Source organism: Vulpes vulpes, unplaced genomic scaffold (genome assembly GCF_048418805.1).
Source record: "Vulpes vulpes isolate BD-2025 unplaced genomic scaffold, VulVul3 Bu000000627, whole genome shotgun sequence".
Lineage (NCBI taxonomy): Eukaryota > Metazoa > Chordata > Mammalia > Carnivora > Canidae > Vulpes > Vulpes vulpes.
The window spans coordinates 21,768-42,917 of NW_027325667.1; the positions used below are offsets into that span (position 1 = coordinate 21,768).

General features: G+C 40.5%; 1 long non-coding RNA gene across 2 annotated transcripts; it reads right to left on the reverse strand.

Moving 5' to 3' along the window:
• Positions 1-270: 270 nt before the first annotated feature.
• LOC140596363 (uncharacterized) lies at positions 271-20,837 on the reverse strand. 2 transcript variants are annotated; one of them, XR_011998375.1, is made up of 6 exons: positions 20,677-20,837; positions 9,224-9,334; positions 7,389-7,427; positions 5,595-5,637; positions 3,108-3,196; positions 271-630 (listed from the first exon to the last, which is right to left on the reverse strand). It is a non-coding gene; the product is annotated as an uncharacterized lncRNA (long non-coding RNA). The 2 variants fall into 2 exon arrangements; XR_011998376.1 differs by lacking the exon at positions 9,224-9,334.
• Positions 20,838-21,150: the final 313 nt, after the last annotated feature.

Here is a 21,150-nt window from a genome sequence, read left to right on the forward strand (position 1 = left end):
GCTCTTCTTTGTTTGCTTATGTGATTCTGAGTGCCTTTGCCTTAAAGACACCACAACGCCTAGCATATGATAGAGCTAATGAAAATTGTGTGTGTGCATAATTTTTTAAATCAGAATCTTCTGTGGCTATGGATTCCTTAGTGAATTCTTTAATAATCCCCAGATGTTACAAATATGAGCCAAATTTAATTTTTTAGATCCCATGAGCAGCTACTGATAATGATAATAAAATCCTATTTTTGTTTAAAAACAAGCTCCAAAACACAATGCTCCCAGTCCATGGTACTCTATATTTTCCTTCATGGAAACAAAACATCAAATTTAATTTGCATTTGCATCAAGAAGTTTTTAAAAAAGGATTTTCATTAAGAGCAGAATATGGCATTTAGGGAGGATAATTAAATGCATCTGAAACCCAGGAGATAAAAAGAGATGAAGAATTTTGTAATAAAAACAGCCTAGCTGGATCCCTTCCCCCTCCTTCTAGGTTCAAAAATTACTGTCCTTGGAAGACAGAGTGGGCTTTTCATTTAGAGCATCACTGAAGGCTTAGTATGGCTTTTGTCTTTGGGAGCCTCCATCTCCTCTTGATGCGTGAGGTTGACATTGTCACAGAATTGGCCTTGACTCCTAGGAATAAAGACAGGCTTAGGAATATTTCATTTCCAACCCCAATTTTCCCTCCCTTCCTTCTCCTCACTTCTCTGTTACAGAAACATTCTAGGTTTCCTTTCTTTTCTTCTTCCTTCCTTCTTCCCTCCCTTCCTTCCTTCCTTCCTTCCTTCCTTCCTTCCTTCCTTCCTTCCTTCCTTCCTTCCTTCTTATATATTTCCCTTCCTCCTTCTCTTTCTTTCTCCCACACCTCTTTTTTCCAGATTGTGTTTCAGAAAGAAAATGTTCCTAGAATATCATCGAACCAGCTAATGGAATGACAGCAATGATTAGTGGAGGCGTGAAGCCCGCCAACATCCCTAGGACAAAATGCCAGCCTCCCCCGTGTCTCTGGTGAACTTCCTCCTTGTTAGCACCTGCCCCCTCCCACCTCAACTCAATACTATCTCTTCACTGGATCCTTTTCCTCTGTTGCCAAACAAGCTTGTAGCCCCCCCAATAATTTTTTTAAAAATGTTTTGCTTGCCTCTTCTGCCTCTTTAAACTACTATGGAATTTTTTTCCTTTCAAAGCCACATTTCTTGAATATGTCACATACTATTTTTGTCTTCCTCACTACCTGTTTAGTCCACAACTCGCTACAATTCACTACTCTGTAAAACAGCTGTCTAGACAGCTGTTCTTAAATTTGGAAGATAATTCAAAATCTCTTTGGCAATCTGGTGGAAGTTATAGACTACTTCATCAAAACAAAATAAATTTTTTTGGTAATTTTTTACAACAAAAATTTCCACATAACTTTAAAGATTAATAAACTTCCTGAAGCTTATCCAGGGAACCCTGTAAGGACCAAAAGATTACAATCCTTTGCTCCAACAAGTCACATCTTCATTTCCATTTTTGAAAGGTTTAGGGGAGGAGCAAGCACTTTGGATTCATACCAAGAACTTGGATTCAAATCCTTCTACTTATGAACTGAATGACCTTGGCCAAATTGCATTGTGTCTCTGCCCATCAATTCCCTCGCCTGTAAAGTGAAGATGGTAATATCCATCTCAGAACTTATGGTGGACATTCCATGTGTTACAACATTTGGGAAACACCTAAGATCGCATTTCACATCTGTGAGGCACTTGGTGGATGAAACTCTTCATTCTTCTTTCCATAGCCTTATACATCTCTCTTTCAAGCATTTGGACTCTTCCTTCTTTGCTTAATTTATTGGCTCTATTTTATCCTGCTGTCCTATCAGCTTAGATGCTTCCTAGGATTCAACCTTGACTGGCCTTGTCCATCCTTCCTCAGAGGATGTTTCTGTTCCCACCTCTTCCCTGACTGAATCTCTGCTCCCTGTGTTCCTATCTCCAGCCTTACTGAAATGGCATATTTCCACCATCACCTGAAGCCTAGCATCAGAAGCCAAACTCACCTCTTCCCTCCAAAATATATTCTTCAATTTCGACTTTCCAATATTTCTCTATCAGTCTCCCAGTCGCCCAGACCTCTGGGACACTTGGCATGATCTCTGCTTCTTCCTTCTTCCTTACTTCATATACAACCAGACACTAAAGTCCTTCAAAGCCATCTCTTTCCTTTCTGCTGCCACTGTCACCTCACAGTAGAGCTTTGCCACCAGCTTCTCTGGTTGTCCCTCCGTTCAGTCCATACTAAATAACACTTACTGCTCTACCTCACCCCTGTTTTGTATCAGCTCCACACTGCCTATTGCTCTGAACTCAACATTTGGGTCCAGGAGTAAAATGAAATCAACCACAAATTTTAGTAACAACTAAAATTTGTTCATGTTCAAATACTTTTTAGAAATAGATTTATTCTGTGGAGGGAAAAAAATCCCAGCTTGTTCTTAACATAAAACCAATTAAAGAGGACAATAAAAATAAGTCTACTTAACAACAACCAATGATGCCAAGACAATGAAAATGAAAATTCTGGTTCTTTGAAAAATTTGAATCACAGAAGTATATTGTGGTTTGCAGACATTGAGAAGAATGCCATGTAGTATTGGCATTATTCACCAAGGAAGGACTACACTGGTACTAAACACATAGCCCAGTACCCTAAACAACTCTCTAGATTAGAACACATGTCATGAGATATTGGAAGTAAATCTGATTTGGGGTTGTCGGCTAGTGGTACTGCCCTACACAAAGGGAGCCTTGAGCAGAAATCTCTATGCATTCAAAGAGACACCAAAGAATGAGGGAAGTGTAGGTAAAGAATCAATATGTAAATCTAAGCATGTGTTCATGCATTTCTTAAAATCTGAGGAGTATTGGAGTATTGTTTTTCATATTGTTTTTCTCACAGATCTGACTCAGGTCATACAACCCCCATGTGTTCTTTCCTGGCCACTCCAAACCTCTCTGAATTCATAGTACCTACTATCTAACCCAGAAATCTCCAACTTCCTCTGTTCATAGGCTCTTAAGTGTCTCCCTTTTTTCTTCATGGTGTCCATTGACCAAAAGACATACCTAATAGTCTTCATCATTTAGTCGTTATGTCCAAACAACTCAATAAATCACATTCTGGCAACTTAGCAGCTGTTTGGATGAAATAGTGCCTGTGAATTAAAAGAAAACAGCTATTTACAATTTTATTCTAATATAATTATAATTACTTACTAATGGATGTATGTGCCTATAGGGCACTGCACAACTTCTCAAATTTAGAAATCAGATTAGACACCACCACCCTCCTTGCCTATTCCACATAGTTTTTTGTACAGTACTTGCATATTTATCACAATAACTGCCAAGAATCCAGCTTTGCAAAGATGTAAGATTAAAGCAATGTAGCATGACCTAATGTCAAAACTATGAACTAATAGTAGCTCACATGGCAGATGATGAGCATTACTGTTTTGTTTTGTTTTTTTATAAAAAAAATATCCCATAGTGCCCCTGTAAATTTACTGTGGTACCCTGGGGTGCCTCATCATACAGTTTTGGGATCTCAGACCTAATCTCTGGCTGCCCAAAATTTGGTCATAAGCCATCAGTGTTGGCATCAGCAAAGAACTCATTCCCAACCCCCCGCCCAGATTACTGAATCAGAATATGCATTTAAAAAAAAAAAAAAGATGGGACTCCTGCGTGGCTCAGCGGTTGAGCATCCGCCTTCAGCCCAGGGCCTAATCCTGGAGACCTGCGAACAAGTCCCACGTCGGGCTCCCTGCATGGAGCCTGCTTCTCTCTCTGCCTGTGTCTCTGCCTCTCTCTCTCTCTCTTTCTCTCTCTCTCTCTCTCTCTGTCTCATAAATAAATAAATGAAATCTTTAAAAAAAAAAAAAAGAAAAAAAGAAAAAAGAATGCGCACTTCAACAAGACGCCTAAGAGATTTGTATGCAGTAAAAGCTTGAGAAGCACAGTTATAAACCATTATTTGTCACCAGATCTTATCCTATGGTTGTGGGATGTCTTCTATTTTGCATATTTTTTAGTTCTTGCACTATTATTTAATCTTTTCTGCACAACCTTCCCAAGCGGACAGTTAGTTGAATGGAGGACAGAGATATCATTATGTTTTTATGCTTTGTGGTTCCCCCAGTGTCCAGCACAGTACGTTGTATGGAGGAAGAGGCTCAAATATCTGCTGAATGACTGGATTCAATCTCTAGGTTTCCCAGACATCCTGGGTAGAGTCCACTTGTGTAGGAAAATTGTTGATAAAGCCAGATCCAATGATACTAATAACATTCTTAGTAGGTTTATTTATTTATTTATTTATTTATTTATTTATTATTATTTTCATTCTTAGTAGGTTTAAAAAGAACATGGCATTTTAAAGATCTTGGGCCTCATATGTTAGTTCTTCAAAAATGGACACATCCCATTATTTGAGTCATGGTGAGGAGAGAATTATATCTTACTATTCAGCTTGATAAGGAATATAGTTATGTTGTAGAGATATGTAGCCCAACACTACAGTGACATGACTATATAAAAATGAAGACTGACTGAGTAAAAGTAGTCAAAAGTTAGGTAGGCTACATTTCCTAAAAACATAATGCACTAAGTATTCCAAAATAATGCTGCCATTTATTAATTGCACTCGTGAATCATTTGAATGCCAAGATCTGCATGTGTGCAAAATGCCATGGAAATTGGATTTAATTCTGTTTGAAACAGCTGTCTCTACTACAGCCAGTCTGAATGTAGCAAGTTCTTGGGAACAAATTTGAGAGAGAAAGAAAGCAGAAAGGAGTCTGCTTTGTCAGAAGGTTCAGGTTTGTCTCAATGCCACGAGGTACTCTCTACTTATTTAACCATTAGAGATATTTCTCCCATCGGACAATCCTTTGCTTCAGTGAGATGAAGCATCATGGTAGCAGAGGCAAGGTCAGTCTGTGATTTCTCTGCAGCCACTCAAGTTGATCTCATACCCGTGAACCACTTTTCTCACCCTAATCAACCGCCTCCTACATGTAGGATGGGAGAGAGGGGAACTCAGATGGGAGCATGGAAGAATGGAATCTTCTAGACAAATAGATAAAAAAAATCATAAACATCCACTCCTTAGCAAGTACTCTTGGCTTAAACTCTGTGACATGTCCCAACTCTCTTTGTCCCATGACCTCCACCACTACCATCATCTCTCAGCTGGATTGCTGCAGCATATCTAGTGCCTTTGCTTCATTCTTACCCATTAATACAGCCCACCTCCACTCAGCACCTTGAGTCATCTCTAAAAACAAAACAAGGCAAAAATGCATCACATACTCACTTGACTAAAACTGTTCAATGGGTCAAATTGCTCATGACTACTAGAATAAAACCTAAACCCCTCCTACAGCCAGCCATACCTTACAGAACCTGGCCACTGGCCACTATTCAGACTTCATTGCATTTCACTTTCCTTGCCATTCACTATGCTCCAGCCACACTGATCACACTTATCCTAGAATAGTCCACTATTTGGGACCTTGCTCTAGCTACTCTTATTGCTTAAAATGCTCTTACCTGAGACCTTGGGGGGAATAACTCTTTCTCATCATTCAGGACTCTGAAAAGAAGCAACCTCATCAGAGAAGTTTTCTTCATACCCGTCCCGTAGAAATAGTTGATCCCAACAACATACATCTCCCTATATATCATTACCCTATTTCATTTTCTTAAATACTTATCCCATCTGAATGGGATCTCCTATTGTTTATTAATTAATATGTCTGCTTTACAAATTATGCTGTCATAAAAATGAATGCTCAAATGGGATCAGGATCTTATCTGTTTTGTTCACTCCCACATTCCTTCAGAAGAACCTGACATAATAGGCACATGCTTGTAAAGTCTTTAGAAATGATTTATTCCTCCTCTCTTGTTTCTAAGAATAATTGAGATCCAGAAAAACCATTGGCTTGTTCTGCATCATATGGGAAGTTAGTGCAAAGCCAAAACTCGGACTCAGTCTTGGAGTTTCTGGGCCACCTCTACTTCTGTTACACCCCCTGGCTGTTCATTCAAAGATAACATAACCTCATCCAAGTAGTTTTAAACAATTGTTCAAAAGAAGTTCAGGTAACTCTGAGTCAGGAATGCCCCATCTTTGGATATGAAAAATGGTCTGTGAAGTTCATCATGCAAACCCTTCTCTGCCAAGACCTCTTTACTTTGCCATACTTCCTTGGGGTATTAACATACAAGTTGGTTTAGACTTCAAGGTGGAAGGCTTTTCTCTTTTTGTTTTTTAGTTTCTTCTTCCATTATTAAAATAAATCTGTTGACGAAATTAACATATCAGATGGAACAACACAACTAGAAATAACTTAGATCTCTGAAGATAATTTATTCATTAGATTAGAACTTTTAAATACAGGCAAAAGAGAAAATAACTATTATTAAAATGTTCCAACCAAATTGCTGCTTATCTTACACTATGCTAATTAGTAACAGCACCCAAAATTCACTCTTCCACAACTATCAGAGAAAATTGGAGATTGGAGAAAAGCTGTGGGAGGGGGGTGAAAGGCAGGGGGTGGGGTGCTACTAGTTATTAGAAAGGCTGAATAATAGCCATTAAGGTTTGAGTTCAAATTCCATCCTTAGGATTTGTGCCCAGATTCTTAATACTTCTTTTCTCTGCCTACCACGCTGAGGACAAATCTTTCATATGTGGATTTAGATTTCAAACAGGATTAAATCCCCTTCTATCTATTTTCTGCACAGCAGACAGAATGATCCTAACAAAGCTCAAGTTCTATTAGGTCATGTTTCCACTTACGACCCTTCCATGACTCCTGTTGCTCTTAGGAGAAAAATGCAAACTCTTTAATGTGAACTACTGGTCCCATTATAGTCGTACACCTGCTATACAAATTTTATCTTTCCCCTCTATTCTCTACCTCAGCCATATTGAATTATAGTCAGTGTTTTGCCTGAGAGCCTTTATAGATGCCTGACCCCTTTGCTGGGATGTACACTTTTCTTTTAAATTTTGGAAGTATTACACAATAGTATATTCTAGGGACTGAATTGTGTCCTCTTCAAATCTATTTATTGAAATTCTAATCCCACAATGTGACTGTATGTGGAAATGAGGCCTTTAGGAGATAATTAAGGTTAAGTGAAGTCATAAGCATATGGTCCTAATCTGATAGGATTAGTGTCCTTCTAAGAAGAGAAACTTGATAACTCACTCTCTTTTCTTCTCTTTCTCTATTTTTCCATATGTGCACAAATAAGTGATCATTGAACATACAGCAAGATAGATGGTGTCTACCTACAAGCTAAGGGAAGCAGCCCCCAAATTAAACCTACCTTGCTGGCATCTTGATCCTGGACTTCTGGTCTCTAGAACTGTGAAAAAAAAGATTTCTGTTGTTTAAGCCTCTCAGTTTGTGTTATGTTTGTTGTTTGCAGCCTGAGTTGACTAATATCTATAGTATTAAAATACAGTGATGTAAAAAAAAAAAAATAGCAACAACAACAATAAGGTACTTTGTGTGTTCCAGGCATTGTGTTAGTCATTTTATATGGATTACCTCACATAATCTTCAAGACAATTCATTGCATAGCTTGTAGCTATTACTGGCTTCATTTTATAGATGAAATAACTGAAGTTCAGAGAGATCATATCTTTCTTTTACAAATGATAGACCTGAAGTCAATAAAGGTTAAGTAACATACACAAGTCACACAGCAGACTTGAGGTGTATCACGGAGCAAGGATTATGACTTGGCTTTATCTGACTTCATGCCCTTTGCATCTAATTGCTACATGACTCAGTGTCTGCCTTAATGAGGATTAAAGCCGTAATGTCCCATGAGGGACTGCTGAATGATTTTGGAATATTTTGCATAGACATATATGTGGTAACTGCCTCAAGTATCTAAAGGATTATAAAAGGACTAGATTTCTTTTCCAAAAACTTAAGCAAGAGCACCTGAATCCATGGCAGGAAGAGTCATAAAATTGCTTTCAGCCCACTGTACCAGAGAATTTTCTAACAGTCCATATACAGAATGGGCTGTCTGGAGACCTGGGTCTCTTTTCATGAGTGGGATCAAGAAGGAACCAGCAATTAATTCAAAGGCAGTATGGAGGTGACCAGACAGCAGATGGTGGTTGAAAACAGATGAACTCTGAGCTTCCATCCAGCTCCAGGAATAAATGGCACTTGGTTTGGACTCTTCATGACCTTATTGTTGGTACAACCATTTGAGTTGGCAAAACACATGGTCCTAAACCAGCCAGACCTGTTTGGTGAAGATACGGTTGCATTTTTCTGCTACTATTATAGCCAGCCTTCCTCTTACTGAATGCCTGAGGGGAGGTACAATGAAGATCCTATTCTTATCTGGGGATGAGTAATTCCACTTGTGGTAAAGGCCCTCCCAGGTCCCCATTCTTACATTCCCCCTTTCCCTCACTTTCTAAAGCCTGACTGCGATGGTGAGATACAACAAGGCTCAGGAGAGGAAAGTTACACTCCCTAGTTTCCATCTCTAATAAGCAAAAGCACAATGACATTATTTTATAAAAGGAAGTGTTATATTTTATTAAAAAAAAGTTTTAGTTTAAAAACTATTGGGGAAGGGGCACCTGGGTGGCACAGGGGTTGAGCATTGGACTTCAGCTCAGGTCATGATCTCAGGGTCCTGGGATCAAGTCCCACATCGGGCTCCCTGCATGGAGCCTGCTTCTCCCTCTGCCTGTGTCTCTGCCTTTCTCTCGTTTCTCATGTATAAATGAATAGAATCTTTAAAAAAAAAATTATTGGGGAAGAGCAAAGGGAAATAAATATTTTTGGCTTCCTATAGTTCAGTTTGCCAAGTTGGCAGCAGATTTATTCTTTTTCTGCAATTGTTTTACTTTTTCACTGTTTTCCCCACACTTAGTCATACAAACCATCAAGTTCTTATTCTCCCAAGAAGTAACACTGGATGCTTTCTTTTCACTTTAGATTGATCAGTTCAGCTACTTTATATTTCACCTTAAAACAATAAATAAAGGTCTTGAGTGCCTACTCTGAGCCAAGATCTATGCCAGACTTTATGATACATCAGTGAGCAAACCGTGGATTCCACCCTGGAGGAAAGCCTTATGGGACTCTTTGGGTTGCAAAGACAAAAAAGATAATTCATTGACTCACATATTCAAACTCAGAAATGGCTGAAACAACAGGAATCAGAGCCTTGAGCACTTTCAAGATGTTCTCTTCCCATCTATTATCTCAGCTCATTTTCCGTTTTGGCAACTCTTCCTATGAAGTTGATACAAAAACAATCAGAACTCCAAGAACTCAAGGTTCCACCTTCCCGAATTCACTGGCCAAGAGAAGTCTCCTCCACACAGTTGTAGACTTTAAAATCCTGGGAAAGAACTTCACTGGTCCAGCATGGGTCACATGCTGCCAGTCACTGTGGCCACAGGGGCAGGGCCAGCTTCATTTTTTTTTTTTAAACATCAGCTTTACTAAGGTATAATTGATATACAAAGAACTGCATGTATTTAATGTGTACAGTTTGATGACTTTGGACGTCACCTACCATTTGTATCTCGTATTAGAGTAGAAGGATATGCCAGGGGAGAGAGAGGAATACTTTCTCAAAAAGATGGAGGCACTGGGGATCCCTGAATGGCTCAGTGGTTTGGCGCCTGCCTTTGGCCTAGGGCGCAGTCCTGGAGTCCCGGGATCGAGTCCCACGTAGGGCTCCCGGCATGGAGCCTGCTTCTCCCTCTGCCTGAGTCTCTGCCTCTCTCTCTCTCTTACTCTAAGTGTATCATGAATAAATAAATCTTAAAAAAAAAAAAAAAAAAAAAAAAGATGGAGGCGCTATTCCCTGAATAAAGATTGGCTACTAAGTGGATGAAAGACCAAAACATACTTTAAGGAGCTTACTAGCTGATAGGAAAGGCAGTCATGCAAGCAAGTAATAACAATGCAATGTTATACATGCTTTAATGGAAGTACGTTCAAGAGTAAGGTGGAGGATCATCAAAGCATGAGAAAGCAATTAATTCTGCCCGGTGGTTTAGGTAAAACTATAACAAGAGGTGACAAGTTCATGGACAAATGAAAAGAGATATGAAAATAGGCTGAAATCAGGTTGTGCTAGGCCTCGTGTACTAAGTTGAGTTTAGACAAACTTCAGTGGGTTACAGGATGGGACTTGAGAATTTTATTCATGGGAGCTGTGTCAAACTGCCCTCACACTGAGACACAAAGGCCCTCCACTGGAACACTACACTTTATGAGCACAGCTCAAGCCCTCTTTTAGACGCACCAATCTTTTCAAGGCAAGGAGTTCACAGTTCACATCCAATGGGATGTGTCCACCCAGAGCCTGTACTCACTCCTACTTCTATATCACAGTCTGGGTGTTCAGGAACTGAAATTCTCTGCTCAAAGTATCCCAAGCCTGCTTTTAGGATTTGGAAGTTGTGCAGGCTTCCATAGATCCATTCTCTAGGCCTTAAAGGTAGTTGTTAGGAATGTGAGAAAGAGCTTAAACATGGAAGCTGGGCTGTTTACAGGTATGTCCGTGAGGCCCTTCATAGTAGGATAGAGCCTTGGGGTAGAAAAGGAGGGGTTTGGGGAATGGGTTGAAAAACCCATTTTAATTCTTGTTTGAGGTCCTGCAAATGTCAGAGGTGGGCCTGAGTTATACACTATCAGGTTAGCCAGAAAACTGTGGGGAATTTTAATGGAAAAGAGTGGAAGCAGAGAGGAGCAAATGATTGAGAGATATTTCTGAAGTAGGCCTTACAGGATTCAATAACCACAGTTAGTGTGAGGCATAAGAACAAAAAAGAATGAATAAAAGCTCCAGTTTGCAGCTTGGGTGATTGTAATGTCATAACAAAATGGACAATAAAGGAAGAGAAACAGGAGTAGAGAATAGATAATATTATGATAAAAATTATTTTCTTGTGTTTTCACTATAAATGTGAATTACTAATGTCCCTTTGGAGAGGTAGTAATAATCAATATCCCCTTTGGGGAAGGAAATGATAAAAATCAATAAAATAGAGAAGAGAAAAATAGAGACAATCAATTGAAACCAAAAGCTGATTGAAAAGATCAACAAAATTGGCAAGCTTTTAGCTTAGATTTACCAAGAGAGAAGAAAGAAGACTCAAATAACTAGAATCATAAATGAAAGAGGGAATGTTACTACCAACCTTATAAAATAAAAAGGATTATAAAGGAATACTATGAGCAATTGTATACCAGTAATTAGATAACTCAGATGATATGGACAAATTCCTAGAAAGACACAAAGTCCTGAAGCTGACCTAAGAAGAAATAGACAATCTGAATAGACTGATAACAAGTAAAGAGATTCAATTAATAATCAAAAACTACCCACAAAGGAAATCCCAGGCCCAGATGGCTTCACTGCTGAATTCTCCAAACATTAAAGAATATCGAGTACCAATTCTTTATAAACCTTCACAAAATAAAAAAGGAGAGAACTCTTCTGTTATGGTTTTTTTAATGTGTCAAATTGACTGTGCCACAGGGTGCCCAGATAAACATTATTTCTGTGTGTGTATGTGAGGATGTTTCAGGATGAGATTAGCATTTAAATTGATGGACTCAGTAAAGAGATGGCTCTCCCCAATGTGGGTGGGCATCATTCAACCCTTTGGAGTAGAGAAAAAGGCAGAGAAAGAAGGAATTCATTCCTTCTACTTCCTGCCTATCTACCTCATTATTGATAGAATAAAAAACAAAATCCACATGATTCTTTTAATAAACACAAAATTTGACAAAATCCAACACTTGTTCATTATATAAACACACACACACACACACACACACACACACACATCTAGGAATAGCAAGGAGCTTCCTCAACCTGGCAAAGGGCATCTACAAAAAATCCACAGCTAACATGATACTTAATGATGAAAGATGCTTTCCCCTAAGGTTAGGACTGGACATTTTTCCTCTATGATTAGGAAAAGACAAGGGTGTCCACCCTCACCACCTCTATTCAGTGTGTCCTGGAGGTTCTAGCCTGGGCAATTAAGTAAGAAAAATAAATGATGGCATGATCCTGTGTAAAGGAAATCTTAAATAATTCAATAAAACGATCAGAACTAATAAATGAATTCAATAAGCTTGCAGAATGCAAGATGAATATACAAAATTAAATTATATTTTTATATGCTTTTAACTAACAATCCAGAAATGAGATTAAGAAAACAATATAACTAACAACAGCATCCAAAAAAATAAAATAATTAAGAATAAATTTGACAAAACTATTGCAAAATTAACACTCTGAAAACTACAAAGTATTATTGAAAGAAAAAAAAGATCTAAATAAATGGAAAAGCATCCAATATTCATGAATTGGAAAATTTAACATTGTTAAGATGTCAATGCTCCACAAACTGATCTACAGATCTAACATAATCCCCATCAGAACTCTAGCTGACTTCTTTTTGGAAATCAATAAGCTGATTCTAAAATTCACATGGAATTGCAAGGGATCAAGAATAGCCAAACAATTTTGAAAAAGAACAAAGACAGAAGACTCAAATTTCCCAATTTCAAAACCTACCGCTAAGTCGTGGTAATCAATACAAATTGTAGTAGTAGTACTAGCACAAAGATGTACATATAGACCATGGAAGGGAACTACAAGTCCAAAAATGAACCATTGTCACAGTCAACTCATTTTGGACAATGGTCCCAAAACCATCTAATGGGAAAAGAATAATTTTTTTAAAGGAAAAGCTGAATATCTACATGCAAAAAAAATGAAGTTGGATCCTTACCTCACATGAGGCATAAAATTAAAATGCAACAAAGCCTCAAATAATAGACTAAAACTTTTAGAAGAAAATATTAGGGTAAGTCTTCATGACCTCAGATTTGGCAATGGGTTCTTAGATATGACACTGAAAACACAAGCAATAAAAGAAAAAACACAGATAAATTAGACCTCATCAAAATTTTAAAATTTTGTGCTTCAAAGAATATTATCAAGAAAATGAAAAGACAACCCACAGAATGGGAAAAAAAAATTTGGAAATCAAATACCTGATGAGGGACATGTATCTATATATAAAGAGCTCACACAACTCAATAGGAACAAGACAGATAACCCAAATTAAAAATGGGAAAATGAAAAAAAAAAAGGAAAATGAACTGAATAAATATTTCTCCAAATAAGATGGATATACAAATAGCCAAAAGCATATGCAGATGCTTGGCATCATTAGTCATCAGGGAAATGCAAATCAAGCCTGCAATGAGATACGACTTCACACCATTAGGATTGCTAGAATTAAAGTCAGATAAGAACGAGTGTTGATGAAAATGTGGAGAAACCAGAACCCTCATACACTGCTAGTGGGAATGTAAAATGGTGCAGCCACTTTGGGAAACAGTTGTAAACTTCCCCAAATGGTTAAACATAGATTTAACACAATATCCAGCAATTCCTTTTTTTTTTTTTTAAAGATTTTATTTATTTATTCATGAGAGACACAGAGACAGAGAGAAACAGAAACACAGGCAGAGGGAGAAGCAGGCTCCATGCAGGGAGCCTGACGTGGGACTCGATCCTGGGTCTCCAGGATCACACCCTAGGCCGAAGGCGGCGCTAAACCGCTGAGCCACCCAGGCTGCCCAAGACCCAGCAATTCCACTTGTAGGCATACACATAAGAGAAATGAAAACCTATGTCCCTATAAATTTGTACACAAATATTTGTAGTCAAAAGGCGAAAACACCCCAAACGTCCAACGAATAAATAAATAAACAAAATGTGTTTTGCCATCTACACAATGGAATATTATTCACATATTCATAAGAAGGAATGGAGCACTGACACATGCTACAATAAAGATGAACCCCAAAAACTTTATGCCAGGTGAAAGAAGCTTGACACAACAGACCACATATTACGTGATTTCATCTGGATGAAACGACCAAGTCTAAAAGGACAGAAAGTAGATTAGCAGTTGCTTAGGGCTAGAGGGGATGGAAGGACAGGGAGGTCATTGCTGAAGTGTATAGGATTTCTTTAAAGGTGACAGAACGCTCTAAAATTAACTGTGCTGCGGGTTGCTCCTATCAGTGCATATACTAAAAACCATTCTACTATGTTCTTTAAATGGGTGAAATGTCTGATATGCGGATTAAATCTCAACAGAGCTTTAAAATGTTTTTAAAGGCAGTTTGAGGGAAAGGAAAACAAGCAAAGATGCCAAAGTTGTAAGTTACTCTGCAACCGAGTACACAAATGATATTTAGGTATCAAACTTCACAACTTCTCAAAATTTTAAAAATGAAAGGAGTTCTCTCCAGTCCAACTGCCTAGAGGGAGGTAACCCCCATTCCCTGGCCTCATGTTTCCACGTGGGGACTTCTTGCAGTGTAACATTCCTGGCCTGTCTGAACCCCCTCTCCCAACAGGAGCAATTTACCTGATTGGTGAATTTGAAAATGGAACTGAGCATCCTGTGTCTCGTGTAGCTGGGCCTGCCCACAGAGAGGCATTTAGCAAGCTTCTTGTGCCAGACTTTGCCCCTGCTCTTGTGGCTGGGAGCTGAGTTCTTTCAGTTCAGGGGAGAAGATGTAGAGAAACTAGGTGATGGCACAATGGGGTGGTTTTATTTATTTTTTTATTTTATTATTTTTTTTAATAGGATAGTTTTAAAGCATGTCTGCAAGTTCTTCAACATTCTTCCCATCAAGAGGTGGAGTGTATATCCCCATCTGTTGAACTAGCTGGGATTTCGTGATTGCCTTAATAAGTAGAAAGTTGTAGAAGGGGAGCAGTGTAATTTCGAATTAAAAAAGCCATGTGGCTCTTGTTGGTTTCTCTTAGGACACTCACGTTGGGACGCTTCAGCCACCATGAAAGAAGTCCAGGTACCCGGAGGTGACCATGTGGTGAGAGTGTATGGGAACAGGGGAGAGATGCTGTTCCAGCCTAGGTGCTAGACCTGCGAATGAATGCTCCTGCTCCCTGCCACCACCTGACTCCGACCACATGAGGTACCCTCCTGAAAGTCACTGGGTGGAGTCCAGCCAGTTCCCACATCATGAGCAAATTAGTGGTTAGTATTATTCTAAGTCACTCATTAGGGGTGATTTATTAAATTTCAAAAAAGAAATCTGGAATACACCCATTTTCTATGCCAGTAGAGAATTAAATTTACTAATAATGAAACTTGATCTCCCTTTACCTGACCCCTCTTTCTTATTTCTCAGTAAAAGTTGATTCCAAACTCAGAAGGGAAAATTTGTATTTAGGGGGCTCCTAAACCCTACAACTTTATCTGCCTAATATAAGAATTTCTCTGCCCTTCTCTGTGGCCCTGGATGGGCCTCAGGCCCCTCTGCTTGATTCTCTCTAGTGACTTGAAATGTCCCTGTAAACATTCAACTTAGAATGGCTCTTCCATAAAACATTTTTTTAAAGATGTTATTTATTCATGAGAGACACAGAGAGAGAGGGAGAACATATGAGAGACACAGGCAGAGGGAGAAGCAGGCTCCATGCAGGGAGCCGGACGTGGGACTTGATCCCGGGACTCCAGAATCACGCCCTGGGCCGAAGGCAGGCACTTAACTGCTGAGCTACCCTGGGATCCCCTAAAACATTCTTTCTTCAGTTGATCGAAAACCCCTTAAAGCGGCGCTGAACAAACTATCTTCTACATTCACACCTTTCAAGCCTTTCACGGCAGACATCACCTATTTCTTTAGTTGGTTACCTCTACTTCCTTCAACTTTTCCTCGTCAAACTTGAGTGTACATCAGCTGGAGGACTTCTTACCACATAGGTTCTTAGGCCCCCTCCTCAGGGTTTCCTCTGATTCAGGAGGCCTGGGGTAGGGTGGGCGAATTTGCTTATTTAACAAGCCCCCAAGTGCTGCTGGGGCTGACATCCAGGGCCTGCTCTCTGAGAACCACTGAGCTTGAGAAACCAAATGTCTAGGGTGGTGAAAGAGTCCTCATGCTGGCTGTGCTATGTTCCGATAAAATATAAAGGTCCCCAGTAAAAACCAGGGTCCTTGCCTGTGTCACACAGTTGCCAGGTTCTATAGCCTGACTCCGCAAACAGTCTGGGGTTATGGAGACAGGAAATATGGCTTGAAGAGATTTGTCTGTGGACTTCATCTGAGTGTTAATATCCTCTTTCCAAGTGGCATGAGAATCAAACAGAATAGGATGGCTGAAGACCGTAGCAGAATCCACTAACCCATTTCCTGTTTGTTCCCTTGGCATACTCCTGTGCTTTCTAGGAGCTCTGATAATGCAGAAGTAAAAGCAAGAGGGTGACAGGTACTGCATGCTTTTTGTGTACGTATGGAAGAGGCCACATCCCTGAAAGAGGAGAAGATCCCTCTTCGTGGCTGGGACCATTATTCAGAGCCTCAGCTGCATTTGCAGAAAAGGGTAAGGAGAGCCTTACCTCACAGGTTGCCGTGAGGATTAAGTGAAATTAATATATGCAAAGCTCCTAGAAACAGACTTGGCATGCATTAATTATTATTGCTGCTACTATTATCTCCTCCGTTTTAAAGATGAGGATTGAGACTTAGGAAGTTTGAGGAATATACCCCAAAACCTCACAGCTGGAAACTCGGCAATCCTGCCCCTTAGTCAAACAGAGGGATTGCAATGAGGATGCCCGAATAAAATGTGCAAATCACACCCCTGACACCATGGCCTCCACCTGTGAAAGGCATGGCTCGTGGGTCACAGCACACAGCTCTGCAGAGCCCAGGCGAGGCTTCCGAGGCCTCCTGCAGCCCATGCCGGGGCTTGGCAAGGGCTGCCTGGAAAGAAGCCCAGAGACAGACCTGCTTGACCACACCTGCAGTGGGAACACTGAAGCTGGGGATGCTTCTAGAACGTTATAAAATGAAAGGTCCAAACCCGATAGTAGAAACCTGGAATGGAAGGCTTACGCTACCTACAGATAAGGGAGGAATCCTATAACGTTCCCTCTGGCTCCTTCTGGCTCCTTCTGGCTCCTTCTGGCTCCTTCTGGTTCCTTCTGGCTTCTGTTTCCCTGACTCACTATGGCGATAAAGTCAAAGAAAGGAAAAGCCCTTACTGCCCTTCTACCTTTGGTACAGGCCAATCATTTCTTCGTAATTTTTTTTTTTTAATAATAACTTTGTATTTCAAAAGGCACGCTTCGGTGACTCAATTTTGTCTAAGGCAAACCTCACATAAAATGCTTCCTGATCAGCAGCAGGAGCTCCATTAAAACCAAATAAAAAGGGAAACGTTTTAAGGATCAAAGCAGATGAAACATTACAGAAATGCCACCATCATATTCAAAGGTCCAGTAATTCCGCAGAGCGGATCCCCGATTCTTTGCAATGGTGTTAGAGAAATTAATTGTTTAATCATGATGAAGACGTTGGCTATAAGTAATATTAATTAATATTGCCCTGGGCCTATATTTTATTCTTCTCCCACACTGAGAAGGGGATTATTATGCATCGTGAAAGATGCTCTTCAAAGAGACGTTTTAGCATTCTCCCCACCGCTGCCCCGGCACCAGGCACACAGGCACTGTCTCTCACCCTTATTCCCTGACTTCCCAAGCTCTCAATCGGGTCAAGGCACGCACATGCTCCTCACTGCGTGCCGGGCACCGTTCCAAGCACTTCACACACATTAACTCATTTAATCCTCACCACGATCCAATAATAAGCTTTTACCTGAGAACCAACCTGGGCCCAGGAAGGTCAAACGACTTGTCTGAGGTCACACAACTAGAAAGTGGCACCATCCCATTCCGAGCAGGTGTGATGATGTGGCCTGGAGGGTGTATCATGTGAAGTTGCGTGGTGAAGCTCTGGCTGTCTGCAGAGGGCCTTCCCCCTGGGAGTGAGTTGTACCCAATTGCACACATTATCTCAGATCATCCCTCAGGGACCCTACAAGGAAGGTTCTAGTACTTCTTTCCATTTTACAGTTAATAAGAATCAAGAGGAAAGAGGCTAAGCAACTTGTTATAGCTGCACTGTTAATAGGTACATGAGGGGAATCAGGCCTGGCAGTGGACGCCAGAGCACCCCTATGAGGTAGGCTGTATTGGAGAAACTTCTAGCTCTATTCCTGCTGTGTGTACTTCATCTCGGACATGATTCCCTGTTTCTGGCTTTCCACTGCTACCACTGCTGGTTGGTTATGTGGATCATAAACAGTTTCATTCAAGTATTCCAACATTCACCTCCTGAGTGCACTGCGCAGCTGCTCCCAAGGCGAGTCCAGACACACAAGGAAGTCTGCCTCCCTCTCCGACACCGGGATCAAGGTCCTCACCCAACAGTCAGGCTTTGGTCATGCTCACCACCAGGCACTCTTTGGACCCCATACATCATCAGACCTGCCCAACTAGGACTGGTGTGCCAAGGGACAGACAACTTCCTCGTTGGTTGGTTCTTAACCTAAGAATTTGCATTACCCTGGCGATTAAATTGTCTTGCCTACACACCAGGAACACTCATCTATGACCGAGTCTGGACCAGAGAATGAAACGAAGTTTAATTTTAAGTAAGGAGTAGAGGGAGAAGGCGATAAAACGAAGTGCAACAGAATTATTAGTTTCTCAGCTCTTCAACGTAGTTAGCATTTGGTGGACATAAATGTTCTCTGGAGGTGTTGGAAACCAAAATACTTGAATTCCAGGGGTTTGTGTTAAGGGCTGTCTTAGAGACAGTCTCTCTCTGTCTCTCTGTCTGTCTGTCTCTCCTTGTCTCTCTCTATGAAGCAGCATACCCCCGTTCATTTCCTGATGTGGAGCTCCCAGGAGTTGGAAACAAAATGTTTTCGATGGATGCCCTTTATCTTTGGAATCCCTTCCTTCCTGGACTGGCAGAGACTAAATCTCTTGGCCTTCCACAAAGCCTGTTCCAAGGTTTGTCTTTTTAATTGAGCTTCCGCTTAAAAATGCTTAAGACTATTTGCTTACTACTGACAACACAATGAAACTTGGTCATCAAACAGTGCTAGGCCCTCATTTTTTTTTTCTGACTCTAACAAAAAGATCCAACTCAATGCTCACTTAACTAGTAACTATCCCCCCTGTTGCAATTTTCGATTAAGGATTCTGTTCTCAGCCCCTAGTAAAAGGCTTTATGGTGTGATTTGCTTTGGACTTAATTTTGACTCTCAGAGGAGTGTTTAACCCCTGGTAAGAAGAATGCACAAAGAGAAAGCCTGCAAGAGTGGATTCCAAAGGCCAGGCTAAGTCGAATATGGGCATCAGATGTGAGTTCCAATCTCCAGAGCCTCCAAAACAAATGATAAGGCATAAATTAATTTTACAATATTTTTATGTGAATGAGTTTAAAGTTTTAGGAAGTTTTCCCTAAGTTTATCTTGCACTAAAGAATTAAAATACCATTTCATATGTCCAGGTTTGAGCAAACAAACTGACCTAAGATCATTAAATTTTTAGAAAAAAAGATTATATAAACACAGATTTTCCAAAAGCAACATGTTTGGTAACTAATGAAGTTTATTTTCTCCACTGAAATTCATTTTATTGTGTGTCCCATTGTCCTAGTAAAACTTGAGTGAGAAAGTCAAAATACATGGTGTAATAGGAGGAATATGATATTTTGCTGATCTGGCTGGCTTTCCTTAACTCTTGATTTGCACATTTCCAGAAGGAAATGTTAGCCAGTGTTGGTCACTGCCTATAAAACTAGCCATCCCTTTTCCGAAATCCAATTCTTAAGCAGGACTGGACTTTGTGTTCCCACCATTGGTCATCAGACCGCTATTTCCCGGCACCTGTCAAAACCCAGAGGTGGTTTTTTAAGCCACTAAGGTCACTTGTGGTGATCCCGGGCAGTAGGCAGGAAGACCGTGATGTTTGTCAGTCAGAGTATGCTCTCATCTTGGCTTCTGTGCTCCTGCTTCCTGCCCACTTGCCCTTGAAGGGGTTCCGGTGGAACCATGAGCTAGTGAATACAGCTTCTACAACTCAGATGCTAGCCAGACTCCAGTTCTTGGATTCTCAATGACCTCCGGGCCTCTAGCTGGCTGATTTCCCCGGTCCTCCCTCCCATCCAGGTGTCTGAAATGACAAGTTACTATTTACTTAGCTCCCTTTCCTACTTTCAAGAGAAACCAGTGGGTAAAATTGTGCCAGGTGGTGCTGTTGATAAACAAGTTCTAATATAAGATTTCCTCCTGGAACTCCGGCTCCTTTTCTTCTGGATGATGACTGAGGTGGGAGGAAACTTGGCTCTGCCTTCTAGAGATTTTTCCTTTGATAGCTCATCTCCATGCCTCATAGAGTGACAGGAGAAAGAGAATGGTAAGCTGGCTTTGCAGGAGTCCCTGAGGTGGTTTCATTCACCCTAACCTCACCCAATTTACTGAATCCCTGAGGCCAGGCCACCTCCGCCCCTGAATGGCTGGTCTTAGGATGGTGCCCATATGACTCAGATTCCACCAGCAGTGTTCCTTCATCCACCACAGCCCTATAAATTCTATCTCTTAGATCTTTTGCACATCCCATCAGGATATTTCTTATCTCTGTTCTTGGACATAGGAAGTACTCAACAGATATTTTTGAAAGTTGAATGAACTCTACTTACTGCTTTCCAGCTTTACTAATAGCCCTTTATTCCAGAATTAATGCATCAATCCAGTAACTGGCCATCTTGTTTCTGAGTTCCATGAGAGATAGTAGAGTACACAGGAACTCTACTAGTAGAGTAGATACTCTACTAGTAGAGTAGATAGTAGAGTACACAGGAACCTGAAAAATAAATATCAAAAATATTTAAAAAAATATTTTATTTATTTATTCATGAGAGACACAGAGAGAGGCAGAGACACAGGCAGAGGGAGAAGCAGGCTCCATGCAGGGAGCCCGACGTGGGACTCAATCCCAGGACCCCGGGATCACGGCCTAAGCCAAAGGCAGAGGCTCAACCACTGAGCCACCCGGGGACCCCAGAGCCTGAAATTCTGATAGAGGTCAACTTTGCCACTTACTGTCTATAACCTTGGCTAGTTTCTTCACTGATGGAGGAAGCACCGGTGGAGTGTTTATGGGTCAAGGACTG